This window comes from Eretmochelys imbricata, chromosome 6 (assembly GCF_965152235.1).
Source record: "Eretmochelys imbricata isolate rEreImb1 chromosome 6, rEreImb1.hap1, whole genome shotgun sequence".
Taxonomy (NCBI): domain Eukaryota; kingdom Metazoa; phylum Chordata; order Testudines; family Cheloniidae; genus Eretmochelys; species Eretmochelys imbricata.
Window position 1 is genome coordinate 124555280 of NC_135577.1, and position 12589 is coordinate 124567868.

The following is a 12589-nucleotide window of genomic DNA, read 5'->3' on the forward strand; positions in this document are numbered from 1 at the left end:
CTAAATACTAAGATGGGTGGACTTGCGTGCCTGGTATTAAATGAGGATATTGATATAGTAGACATTACAGAAACATGGTGGCATGATGATAATCAATGGGACATGGTAATACTAGAGTACAAAATATACTGGAATGTGAGACTAGGTCTTGCTGGTGGGGAAATGGCAGTATGTGTGAAAGAAAGCATAAAGTCAACTATAACAATAATCTTAAAGGTTTCAGAGTAGCAGCCGTGTTAGTCTGAATTCACAAAAAGAAAAGGAGTACTTGTGGCACCTTAGAGACTAACCAATTTATTTGAGCATAAGCTTTCGTGAGCTACAGCTCACTTCATCGAATGTCCGATGAAGTGAGCTGTAGCTCACGAAAGCTTATGCTCAAATAAATTGGTTAGTCTCTAAGGTGCCACAAGTACTCCTTTTTGCGAATAATCTTAAATGAATTAAACTGTACTCAAGAGAATCTCTATGGATAGAAATGTCATGCTTGAATAATGAGTGTAGCAACAGGAATCTACTACCAACTATCTGACCTGGATGGTGACAAGCATTATGAAATGCTCAGATAGATTAGAGAGACAAAAAAAAAAACCAGAAAACCCAGTAATGGGGATTTCAGCTATCACCATATGGACTGGGTACATGTCACTTCAGGAAGGGATGCAAAGATAAAATTTCTAGACACCATTAATGACTGCTTCTTGGAGCAGCTAGTCCTGGAACCCACAAGGGGAGAGGCAATGTTTGGTTTAATCCTAGGTGGAGATAGGATCTAGTCCAAGAGGTGAATATAGCTGAACTGCTCAGTAATAGTGACCATAAAGTTATTAAATTTAACATCCTTGTAGGGGCAAAAATGTCAGAGAAACCCACCACAGTAGTATTCAACTTCCAAAAGAGGAATTACACAAAAATGAGGAAGCTAGTTAAATAGAAATTAAAAGGAACTGTCACAAGTGTGAAATGCCTGCAAGCTGCATGGAAATTTTTTAAAATATAATAGAGGCTCAAATTAAATGTATATCCCAAACAAAAAACTACAGTAAGAGGACCAAAAAAATGCCACCATGGCTAAACAAAAGAGTAAAAGAAGTGGTTAGAGACAAAAAGACATCGTTTAAAAATTGGAAGTCAAATCCTACTGAGGAAAACAGAATGGAGCATGAAACTCTGGCAGGTCAAGTGTAAAAATATACTTAGACAGGCCAAAAAAGAATTTGAAGAGCAACTACCAAAAGACATAAAAACTAATTGCAACATTTTTTTAAGTACATCACAAGCAGGAAGCCTGCCAAACAGTCAGTGAGGCCACTGGATGATTGAATTGTTAAAGGAGCACTCGAAGAAGACAAGGTGTCATGGTGCCTTCATGGATCACAACTGAGAATACCAAATTCAGGACAAACTGCTGAGAAATAGGGCAGATACACCCCAAAACTGGTGGTTATTTTCCCATATACCAAATCAGCAACAATAGTAAATTTCTGTTTCACCACGCTGACTAACAAGAAGTCAGAAAAGCAGTTTTCTTAGGCATTCCAGTCCTTGTACCACCACAAAAAACACTAGACTTAATAATAAGTGGCTGTTTACAACCAATTTAATTAAACAAAAGAGTTCTCAGGGACTCGGGGCGGGACGGGATGTCAAGGGGCTGTGATGCGCTGCCGTTGCACGGGGACTCGGGGCGGGACGGGATGTCACGGGGCTATGATGCGCTGCCGTCGCACGGGGACTCGGGGGGGACGGGATGTCACGGGGCTATGATGCGCTGCCGTCGCACAGGGACTCGGGGCGGGACGGGATGTCACGGGGCTGTGATGGGCTGCCGTCGCATAGGGACTCGGGGCGGGATGTCCCGGGGCTGTGATGCGCTGCCGTCGCACAGGGACTCAGGGCGGGATGTCACGGGGCTGTGATGGGCTGCCGTCGCACGGGGACTCGGGGCGGGAAGGGATGTCACGGGGCTGTGATGGGCTGCCCTCGCACAGAGACTCGGGGCGGGACGGGATGTCACGGGGCTGTGATGCGCTGCCGTCGCACAGGGACTCGGGGCGGGATGTCCCGGGGCTGTGATGGGCTGCCGTCGCACGGGGACTCGGGGCGGGACAGGATGTCACGGGGCTGTGATGGGCTGCCGTCGCACGGGGACTCGGGGCGGGACGGGATGTCACGGGGCTGTGATGGGCTGCCGTCGCACGGGGACTCGGGGCGGGACGGGATGTCACGGGGCTGTGATGCGCTGCCGTCGCACGGGGACTCGGGGCGGGACGGGATGTCACGGGGCTGTGATGCGCTGCCGTCGCACGGGGACTCGGGGCGGGACGGGATGTCACGGGGCTGTGATGCGCTGCCGTCGCACGGGGACTCGGGGCGGGACGGGATGTCACGGGGCTGTGATGTGCTGCCGTCGCACGGGGACTCGGGGCGGGACGGGATGTCACGGGGCTGTGATGGGCTGCCGTCGCACGGGGACTCGGGGCGGGACGGGATGTCACGGGGCTGTGATGGGCTGCCGTCGCACGGGGACTCGGGGCGGGACGGGATGTCACGGGGCTGTGATGCGCTGCTGTCACACAGGGACTCGGGGCGGGACGGGATGTCACGGGGCTGTGATGGGCTGCCGTCGCACGGGGACTCGGGGCGGGACGGGATGTCACGGGACTGTGATGCGCTGCCGTCACACAGGGATTCGGGGCGGGACGGGATGTCCCGGGGCTGTGATGCGCTGCCGTCGCACAGGGACTCGGGGCGGGACGGGATGTCACGGGGCTGTGATGGGCTGCCGTCGCACGGGGACTCGGGGCGGGACGGGATGTCACGGGGCTGTGATGCGCTGCCGTCACACAGGGATTCGGGGCGGGACGGGATGTCCCGGGGCTGTGATGCGCTGCCGTCGCACGGGGACTCGGAGCGGGACGGGATGTCACGGGGCTATGATGCGCTGCCGTCGTACGGGGACTCGGGGCGGGACGGGATGTCACGGGGCTGTGATGCGCTGCCGTCGTACGGGGACTCGGGGCGGGACGGGATGTCACGGGGCTTTGATGCGCTGCCGTTGCACGGGGACTCGGGGCGGGACGGGATGTCACGGGGCTGTGATGCGCTGCCGTCGCACGGGGACTCGGGGCGGGACGGGATGTCACGGGGCTGTGATGCGCTGCCGTCGCACGGGGACTCGGGGCGGGACGGGATGTCACGGGGCTGTGATGGGCTGCCGTCGCACGGGGACTCGGGGCGGGACGGGATGTCACGGGGCTGTGATGCGCTGCCGTCGCACGGGGACTCGGGGCGGGACGGGATGTCACGGGGCTGTGATGGGCTGCCGTTGCACGGGGACTCGGGGCGGGACGGGATGTCACGGGGCTGTGATGCGCTGCCGTCGCACAGGGACTGGGGACGGGACGGGATGTCACGGGGCTGTGATGGGCTGCCGTCGCACGGGGACTCGGGGCGGGACGGGATGTCACGGGGCTGTGATGCGCTGCCGTTGCACGGGGACTCGGGGCGGGAAGGGATGTCACGGGGCTGTGATGGGCTGCCGTCGCACGGGGACTCGGGGCGGGATGTCACGGGGCTGTGATGGGCTGCCCTTGCACAGGGACTTGGGGCGGGACGGGATGTCACGGGGCTGTGATGCGCTGCCGTCGCACAGGGACTCGGGGCGGGATGTCCCGGGGCTGTGATGTGCTGCCGTCGTACGGGGACTCGGGGCGGGACGGGATGTCACGGGGCTGTGATGGGCTGCCGTCGTACGGGGACTCGGGGCGGGACGGGATGTCACGGGGCTGTGATGCGCTGCCGTCGCACGGGGACTCGGGGCGGGACGGGATGTCACGGGGCTGTGATGGGCTGCCGTCGCACGGGGACTCGGGGCGGGACGGGATGTCACGGGGCTGTGATGCGCTGCCGTCGCACGGGGACTCGGGGCGGGACGGGATGTCACGGGGCTGTGATGGGCTGCCGTCGCACGGGGACTCGGGGCGGGACGGGATGTCACGGGGCTGTGATGGGCTGCCGTCGCACGGGGACTCGGGGCGGGACGGGATGTCACGGGGCTGTGATGCGCTGCCGTCACACAGGGATTCGGGGCGGGACGGGATGTCCCGGGGCTGTGATGCGCTGCCGTCGCACAGGGACTCGGAGCGGGACGGGATGTCACGGGGCTATGATGCGCTGCCGTCGTACGGGGACTCGGGGCGGGACGGGATGTCACGGGGCTGTGATGCGCTGCCGTCGTACGGGGACTCGGGGCGGGACGGGATGTCACGGGGCTTTGATGCGCTGCCGTTGCACGGGGACTCGGGGCGGGACGGGATGTCACGGGGCTGTGATGCGCTGCCGTCGCACGGGGACTCGGGGCGGGACGGGATGTCACGGGGCTGTGATGCGCTGCCGTCGCACGGGGACTCGGGGCGGGACGGGATGTCACGGGGCTGTGATGGGCTGCCGTCGCACGGGGACTCGGGGCGGGACGGGATGTCACGGGGCTGTGATGCGCTGCCGTCGCACGGGGACTCGGGGCGGGACGGGATGTCACGGGGCTGTGATGGGCTGCCGTTGCACGGGGACTCGGGGCGGGACGGGATGTCACGGGGCTGTGATGCGCTGCCGTCGCACAGGGACTGGGGACGGGACGGGATGTCACGGGGCTGTGATGGGCTGCCGTCGCACGGGGACTCGGGGCGGGACGGGATGTCACGGGGCTGTGATGCGCTGCCGTTGCACGGGGACTCGGGGCGGGAAGGGATGTCACGGGGCTGTGATGGGCTGCCGTCGCACGGGGACTCGGGGCGGGATGTCACGGGGCTGTGATGGGCTGCCCTTGCACAGGGACTTGGGGCGGGACGGGATGTCACGGGGCTGTGATGCGCTGCCGTCGCACAGGGACTCGGGGCGGGATGTCCCGGGGCTGTGATGTGCTGCCGTCGTACGGGGACTCGGGGCGGGATGTCCCGGGGCTGTGATGTGCTGCCGTCGCACAGGGACTCGGGGCGGGATGTCCCGGGGCTGTGATGCGCTGCCGTCGCACGGGGACTCGGGGCGGGAAGGGATGTCACGGGGCTGTGATGGGCTGCCCTTGCACAGGGACTCGGGGCGGGACGGGATGTCCCGGGGCTGTGATGGGCTGCCGTCGCACGGGGACTCGGGGCGGGACGGGATGTCACGGGGCTGTGATGGGCTCCCCTCGCACAGGGATTCGGGACGGGATGTCACGGGGCTGTGATGCGCTGCTGTCAGACAGGGACTCGGGGCGGGACGGGATGTCACGGGGCTGTGATGCGCTGCTGTCGCACGGGGACTCGGGGCGGGACGGGATGTCAGGGGGCTGTGATGCGCTGCTGTCGCACGGGGACTCGGGGCGGGATGGGATGTCACAGGGCTGTGATGGGCTCCCCTCGCACAGGGATTCGGGACGGGATGTCACGGGGCTGTGATGCGCTGCTGTCGCACAGGGACTCGGGGCGGGATGTCCCGGGGCTGTGATGGGCTGCCATCGCACGGGGACTCGGGGCGGGATGGGATGTCACAGGGCTGTGATGGGCTCCCCTCGCACAGGGATTCGGGACGGGATGTCACGGGGCTGTGATGCGCTGCTGTCGCACAGGGACTCGGGGCGGGATGTCACGGGGCTGTGATGCGCTGCCGTCGCACAGGGACTGGGGACGGGACGGGATGTCACGGGGCTGTGATGGGCTGTCGTCGCACGGGGACTCGGGGCGGGACGGGATGTCACGGGGCTGTGATGGGCTGCCCTCGCACAGGGACTTGGGGCGGGACAGGATGTCCCGGGGCTCTGATGGGCTGCCGTCACACAGGGACTCGGGGCGGGATGTCCCGGGGCTGTGATGTGCTGCCGTCGTACGGGGACTCGGGGCGGGACGGGATGTCACGGGGCTGTGATGCGCTGCCGTCGCACGGGGACTCGGGGCGGGAAGGGATGTCACGGGGCTGTGATGGGCTGCCCTCGCACAGGGACTCGGGGCGGGACGGGATGTCCCGGGGCTGTGATGCGCTGCCGTCGCACGGGGACTCGGGGCGGGAAGGGATGTCACGGGGCTGTGATGGGCTGCCGTCGCACGGGGACTCGGGGCGGGACGGGATGTCACGGGGCTGTGATGCGCTGCTGTCACACGGGGACTCGGGGCGGGACGGGATGTCACGGGACTGTGATGCGCTGCTGTCGCACAGGGACTCGGGGCGGGATGTCCCGGGGCTGTGATGGGCTGCCATCGCACGGGGACTCGGGGCGGGATGGGAAGTCACAGGGCTGTGATGGGCTCCCCTCGCACAGGGATTCGGGACGGGATGTCACGGGGCTGTGATGCGCTGCCATCGCACAGAGACTCGGGGCAGGACGGGATGTCACGGGGCTGTGATGCGCTGCCATCGCACGGGGACTCGGGGCGGGACGGGATGTCACGGGGCTGTGATGGGCTGCCCTCGCACAGGGACTCGGGGCGGGACGGGATGTCCCGGGGCTGTGATGGGCTGCCCTCGCACAGGGACTCGGGGCGGGACGGGATGTCCCGGGGCTGTGATGTGCTGCCGTCGCACGGGGACTCGGGGCGGGACGGGTTGTCACGGGGCTGTGATGCGCTGCTGTCGCACGGGGCTCGGGGCGGGACGGGATATCACGGGACTGTGATGTGCTGCCGTCGCACGGGGACTCGGGGCGGGACGGGATGTCACGGGGCTGTGATGCGCTGCTGTCGCACGGGGACTCGGGGCGGGACGGGATATCACGGGACTGTGATGCGCTGCTGTCGCACGGGGACTCGGGGCGGGACGGGATGTCACGGGACTGTGATGCGCTGCTGTCGCACGGGGACTCGGGGCGGGACGGGATGTCACGGGACTGTGATGCGCTGCTGTCGCACGGGGACTCGGGGCGGGACGGGATATCACGGGACTGTGATGTGCTGCCGTCGCACGGGGACTCGGGGCGGGACGGGATGTCACGGGGCTGTGATGCGCTGCTGTCGCACAGGGACTCGGGGCGGGATGTCCCGGGGCTGTGATGGGCTGCCATCGCACGGGGACTCGGGGCGGGATGGGATGTCACAGAGCTGTGATGGGCTCCCCTCGCACAGGGATTCGGGACGGGATGTCAAGGGGCTGTGATGCGCTGCTGTCGCACAGGGACTCGGGGCGGGATGTCACGGGGCTGTGATGGGCTGCCGTCGCACAGGGACTGGGGACGGGACGGGATGTCACGGGGCTGTGATGGGCTGCCCTCGCACAGGGACTTGGGGCGGGACAGGATGTCCCGGGGCTCTGATGGGCTGCCGTCACACAGGGACTCGGGGCGGGATGTCCCGGGGCTGTGATGGGCTGCCGTCGCACGGGGACTAGGGGCGGGACGGGATGTCACGGGGCTGTGATGCGCTGCCGTCGCACGGGGACTCGGGGCGGGACGGGATGTCACGGGGCTGTGATGCGCTGCCGTCGCACGGGGACTCGGGGCGGGACGGGATGTCACGGGGCTGTGATGCGCTGCTGTCAGACAGGGACTCGGGGCGGGACGGGATGTCACGGGGCTGTGATGCGCTGCCGTCGCACGGGGACTCGGGGCGGGACGGGATGTCACGGGGCTGTGATGCGCTGCTGTCAGACAGGGACTCGGGGCGGGAAGGGATGTCACGGGGCTGTGATGCGCTGCTGTCGCACAGGGACTCGGGGCGGGATGTCCCGGGGCTGTGATGGGCTGCCATCGCACGGGGACTCGGGGCGGGATGGGATGTCACAGGGCTGTGATGGGCTCCCCTCGCACAGGGATTCGGGACGGGATGTCACGGGGCTGTGATGCGCTGCTGTCGCACAGAGACTCGGGGCGGGATGTCCCGGGGCTGTGATGGGCTGCCATCGCACGGGGACTCGGGGCGGGACGGGATGTCCCGGGGCTGTGATGGGCTGCCATCGCACGGGGACTCGGGGCGGGATGGGATGTCACAGGGCTGTGATGGGCTCCCCTCGCACAGGGATTCGGGACGGGATGTCACGGGGCTGTGATGCGCTGCCATCGCACGGGGACTCGGGGCGGGACGGGATGTCACGGGGCTGTGATGGGCTGCCCTCGCACAGGGACTCGGGGCGGGACGGGATGTCCCGGGGCTGTGATGGGCTGCCCTCGCACAGGGACTCGGGGCGGGACAGGATGTCCCGGGGCTGTGATGGGCTGCCGTTGCACGGGGACTCGGGGCGGGACAGGATGTCACGGGGCTGTGATGCGCTGCTGTCACACAGGGACTCGGGGCGGGACGGGATGTCACGGGGCTGTGATGCGCTGCTGTCGCACGGGGACTCGGGGCGGGACGGGATGTCACGGGACTGTGATGCGCTGCTGTCGCACGGGGACTCGGGGCGGGACGGGATGTCACGGGGCTGTGATGCGCTGCTGTCGCACGGGGACTCGGGGCGGGACGGGATGTCACGGGGCTGTGATGCGCTGCTGTCGCACGGGGACTCGGGGCGGGACGGGATGTCACGGGGCTGTGATGCGCTGCTGTCGCACGGGGACTCGGGGCGGGACGGGATGTCACGGGGCTGTGATGCGCTGCTGTCGCACGGGGACTCGGGGCGGGACGGGATGTCACGGGGCTGTGATGCGCTGCTGTCACACAGGGACTCGGGGCGGGACGGGATGTCACGGGGCTGTGATGGGCTGCCGTCGCACGGGGACTCGGGGCGGGACGGGATGTCACGGGGCTGTGATGCGCTGCTGTCGCACGGGGACTCGGGGCGGGACGGGATGTCACGGGGCTGTGATGGGCTGTCGTCGCACGGGGACTCGGGGCGGGACGGGATGTCACGGGGCTGTGATGCGCTGCCGTCGCACAGGGACTCGGGGCGGGACGGGATGTCAGGGGGCTGTGATGCGCTGCTGTCGCACGGGGACTCGGGGCGGGATGGGATGTCACAGGGTTGTGATGGGCTCCCCTCGCACAGGGATTCGGGACGGGATGTCACGGGGCTGTGATGCGCTGCTGTCGCACAGGGACTCGGGGCGGGACGGGATGTCACGGGGCTGTGATGCGCTGCCGTCACACAGGGACTCGGGGCAGGATGTCCCGGGGCTGTGATGTGCTGCCGTCGTACGGGGACTCGGGGCGGGACGGGAAGTCACGGGGCTGTGATGGGCTGTCGTCGCACGGGGACTCGGGGCGGGACGGGATGTCACGGGGCTGTGATGGGCTGCCCTCGCACAGGGACTGGGGACGGGACGGGATGTCACGGGGCTGTGATGGGCTGCCGTCGCACAGGGACTCGGGGCGGGACGGGATGTCACGGGGCTGTGATGCGCTGCCGTCGCACGGGGACTCGGGGCGGGACGGGATGTCCCGGGGCTGTGATGGGCTGCCGTTGCACGGGGACTAGGGGCGGGACGGGATGTCACGGGGCTGTGATGCGCTGCCGTCGCACAGGGACTCGGAGCGGGATGGGATGTCACGGGGCTGTGATGTGCTCCCGTCGCACGGGGACTCGGGGCGGGACGTGATGCCATGGGGCTGTGATGCGCTGCCTTCGCACGGGGACTAGGGGCGGGACGTGATGTCACGGGGCTGTGATGTGCTGCCGTCGCACGGGGACTCGGGGTGGGACGGGATGTCACGGGGCAGTGATGCGCTGCCATCGCACGGGGACTCGGGGCGTGACGGGATGCCATGGGGCTGTGATGGGCTGCCGTCGCACGGGGACTCGGGGCGGGACGGGATGCCATGGGGCTGTGATGCGCTGCTGTCGCACAGGGACTCGGGGCGGGATGTCACGGGGCTGTGATGGGCTGCCGTCGTACGGGGACTCGGGGCGGGACGGGATGTCACGGGGCTGTGATGGGCTGTCGTCGCACGGGGACTCGGGGCGGGACGGGATGTCACGGGGCTGTGATGGGCTGTCGTCGCACGGGGACTCGGGGCGGGACGGGATGTCACGGGGCTGTGATGGGCTGCCCTCGCACAGGGACTTGGGGCCGGACAGGATGTCCCGGGGCTCTGATGGGCTGCCGTCACACAGGGACTCGGGGCAGGATGTCCCGGGGCTGTGATGTGCTGCCGTCGTACGGGGACTCGGGGCGGGACGGGATGTCACGGGGCTGTGATGGGCTGTCGTCGCACGGGGACTCGGGGCGGGACGGGATGTCACGGGGCTGTGATGGGCTGCCCTCTCACAGGTACTTGGGGCGGGACAGGATGTCCCGGGGCTCTGATGGGCTGCCGTCACACAGGGACTCGGGGCGGGATGTCACGGGGCTGTGATGGGCTGCCGTTGCACGGGGACTAGGGGCGGGACGGGATGTCACGGGGCTGTGATGCGCTGCCGTCGCACAGGGACTCGGAGTGGGATGGGATGTCACGGGGCTGTGATGTGCTGCCGTCGCACGGGGACTCGGGGCGGGACGTGATGCCATGGGGCTGTGATGCGCTGCCTTCGCACGGGGACTAGGGGCGGGACGTGATGTCACGGGGCTGTGATGTGCTGCCGTCGCACGGGGACTCGGGGTGGGACGGGATGTCACGGGGCAGTGATGCGCTGCCATCGCACGGGGACTCGGGGCGTGACGGGATGCCATGGGGCTGTGATGGGCTGCCGTCGCACGGGGACTCGGGGCGGGACGGGATGCCATGGGGCTGTGATGCGCTGCCGTCGCACGGGGACTCGGGGCGGGACGGGATGCCATGGGGCTGTGATGGGCTGCCGTCGCACGGGGACTCGGGGCGGGATGGGATGCCATGGGGCTGTGATGCGCTGCCCTCGCACGGGGACTAGGGGCGGGACGTTATGTCACGGGGCTGTGATGTGCTGCCGTCGCACGGGGACTCGGGGTGGGACGGGATGCCATGGGGCTGTGATGGGCTGCCGTCGCACGAGGACTCGGGGGGGACGGGATGTCATAGGGCTGTGATGCGCTGCCGTCGCACAGGGACTCGGGGCAGGATGGAATGTCACGGGGCTGTGATGCGCTGCCCTCGCACAGGGACTCGGGGCGTGACGGGATGTCACGGGGCTGTGATGGGCTTTTGTCGCACGGGGACTCGGGGCGGGACGGGATGTCCCGGGGCTGTGATGGGCTGCCGTCGCACGGGGACTCGGGGCGGGACGGGATGTCCTGGGGCTGTGATGGGCTGCCGTCGCACGGGGACTCGGGGCGGGACGGGATGTCACGGGGCTGTGATGCGCTGCCGTCGCACGGGGACTCGGGGCGGGACGGGATGTCACGGGGCTGTGATGCGCTGCCCTCGCACAGGGACTCGGGGCGGGACGGGATGCCATGGGGCTGTGATGTGCTGCCGTCGCACGGGGATTCGGGACGGGATGCCATGGGGCTGTGATGGGCTTTTGTCGCACGGGGACTCGGGACGGGATGTCACGGGGCTGTGATGGGCTGCTGTCGCACGGGGACTCGGGGCGGGACGGGATGTCACGGGGCTGTGATGGGCTGCTGTCGTACGGGGACTCGGGGCGGGACGGGATGCCATGGGGCTGTGATGTGCTGCCATCGCACGGGGACTCGGGACGGGATGCCATGGGGCTGTGATGGGCTTTTGTCGCACGGGGACTCGGGACGGGATGCCATGGGGCTGTGATGGGCTGCCGTCGCACGGGGACTCGGGACGGGATGCCATGGGGCTGTGATGTGCTGCCGTCGCACGGGGACTCGGGACGGGATGCCATGGGGCTGTGATGGGCTTTTGTCGCACGGGGACTCGGGACGGGATGCCATGGGGCTGTGATGGGCTGCCGTCGCACGGGGACTCGGGACGGGATGCCATGGGGCTGTGATGTGCTGCCGTCGCACGGGGACTCGGGACGGGATGCCATGGGGCTGTGATGGGCTTTTGTCGCACGGGGACTCGGGACGGGATGCCATGGGGCTGTGATGGGCTGCCGTCGCACGGGGACTCGGGACAGGATGTCACGGGGCTGTGATGGGCTGCTGTCGCACGGGGACTTGGGGCGGGACGGGATGCCATGGGGCTGTGATGTGCTGCCGTCGCACGGGGACTCGGGACGGGATGCCATGGGGCTGTGATGGGCTTTTGTCGCACGGGGACTCGGGACGGGATGCCATGGGGCTGTGATGGGCTGCCGTCGCACGGGGACTCGGGACGGGATGCCATGGGGCTGTGATGTGCTGCCGTCGCAGGGGGACTCGGGACGGGATGCCATGGGGCTGTGATGGGCTTTTGTCGCACGGGGACTCGGGACGGGATGCCATGGGGCTGTGATGGGCTGCCGTCGCACGGGGACTCGGGACGGGATGTCACGGGGCTGTGATGGGCTGCTGTCGCACGGGGACTTGGGGCGGGACGGGATGCCATGGGGCTGTGATGTGCTGCCGTCGCACGGGGACTCGGGACGGGATGCCATGGGGCTGTGATGGGCTTTTGTCGCACGGGGACTCGGGACGGGATGCCATGGGGCTGTGATGGGCTTTTGTCGCACGGGGACTCGGGACGGGATGCCATGGGGCTGTGATGGGCTGCCGTCGCTCGGGGACTCGGGACGGGATGTCACGGGGCTGTGATGGGCTGCCGTCGCTCGGGGACTCGGGGCGGGACGGGATGTCACGGGGCTGTGATGGGCTGCT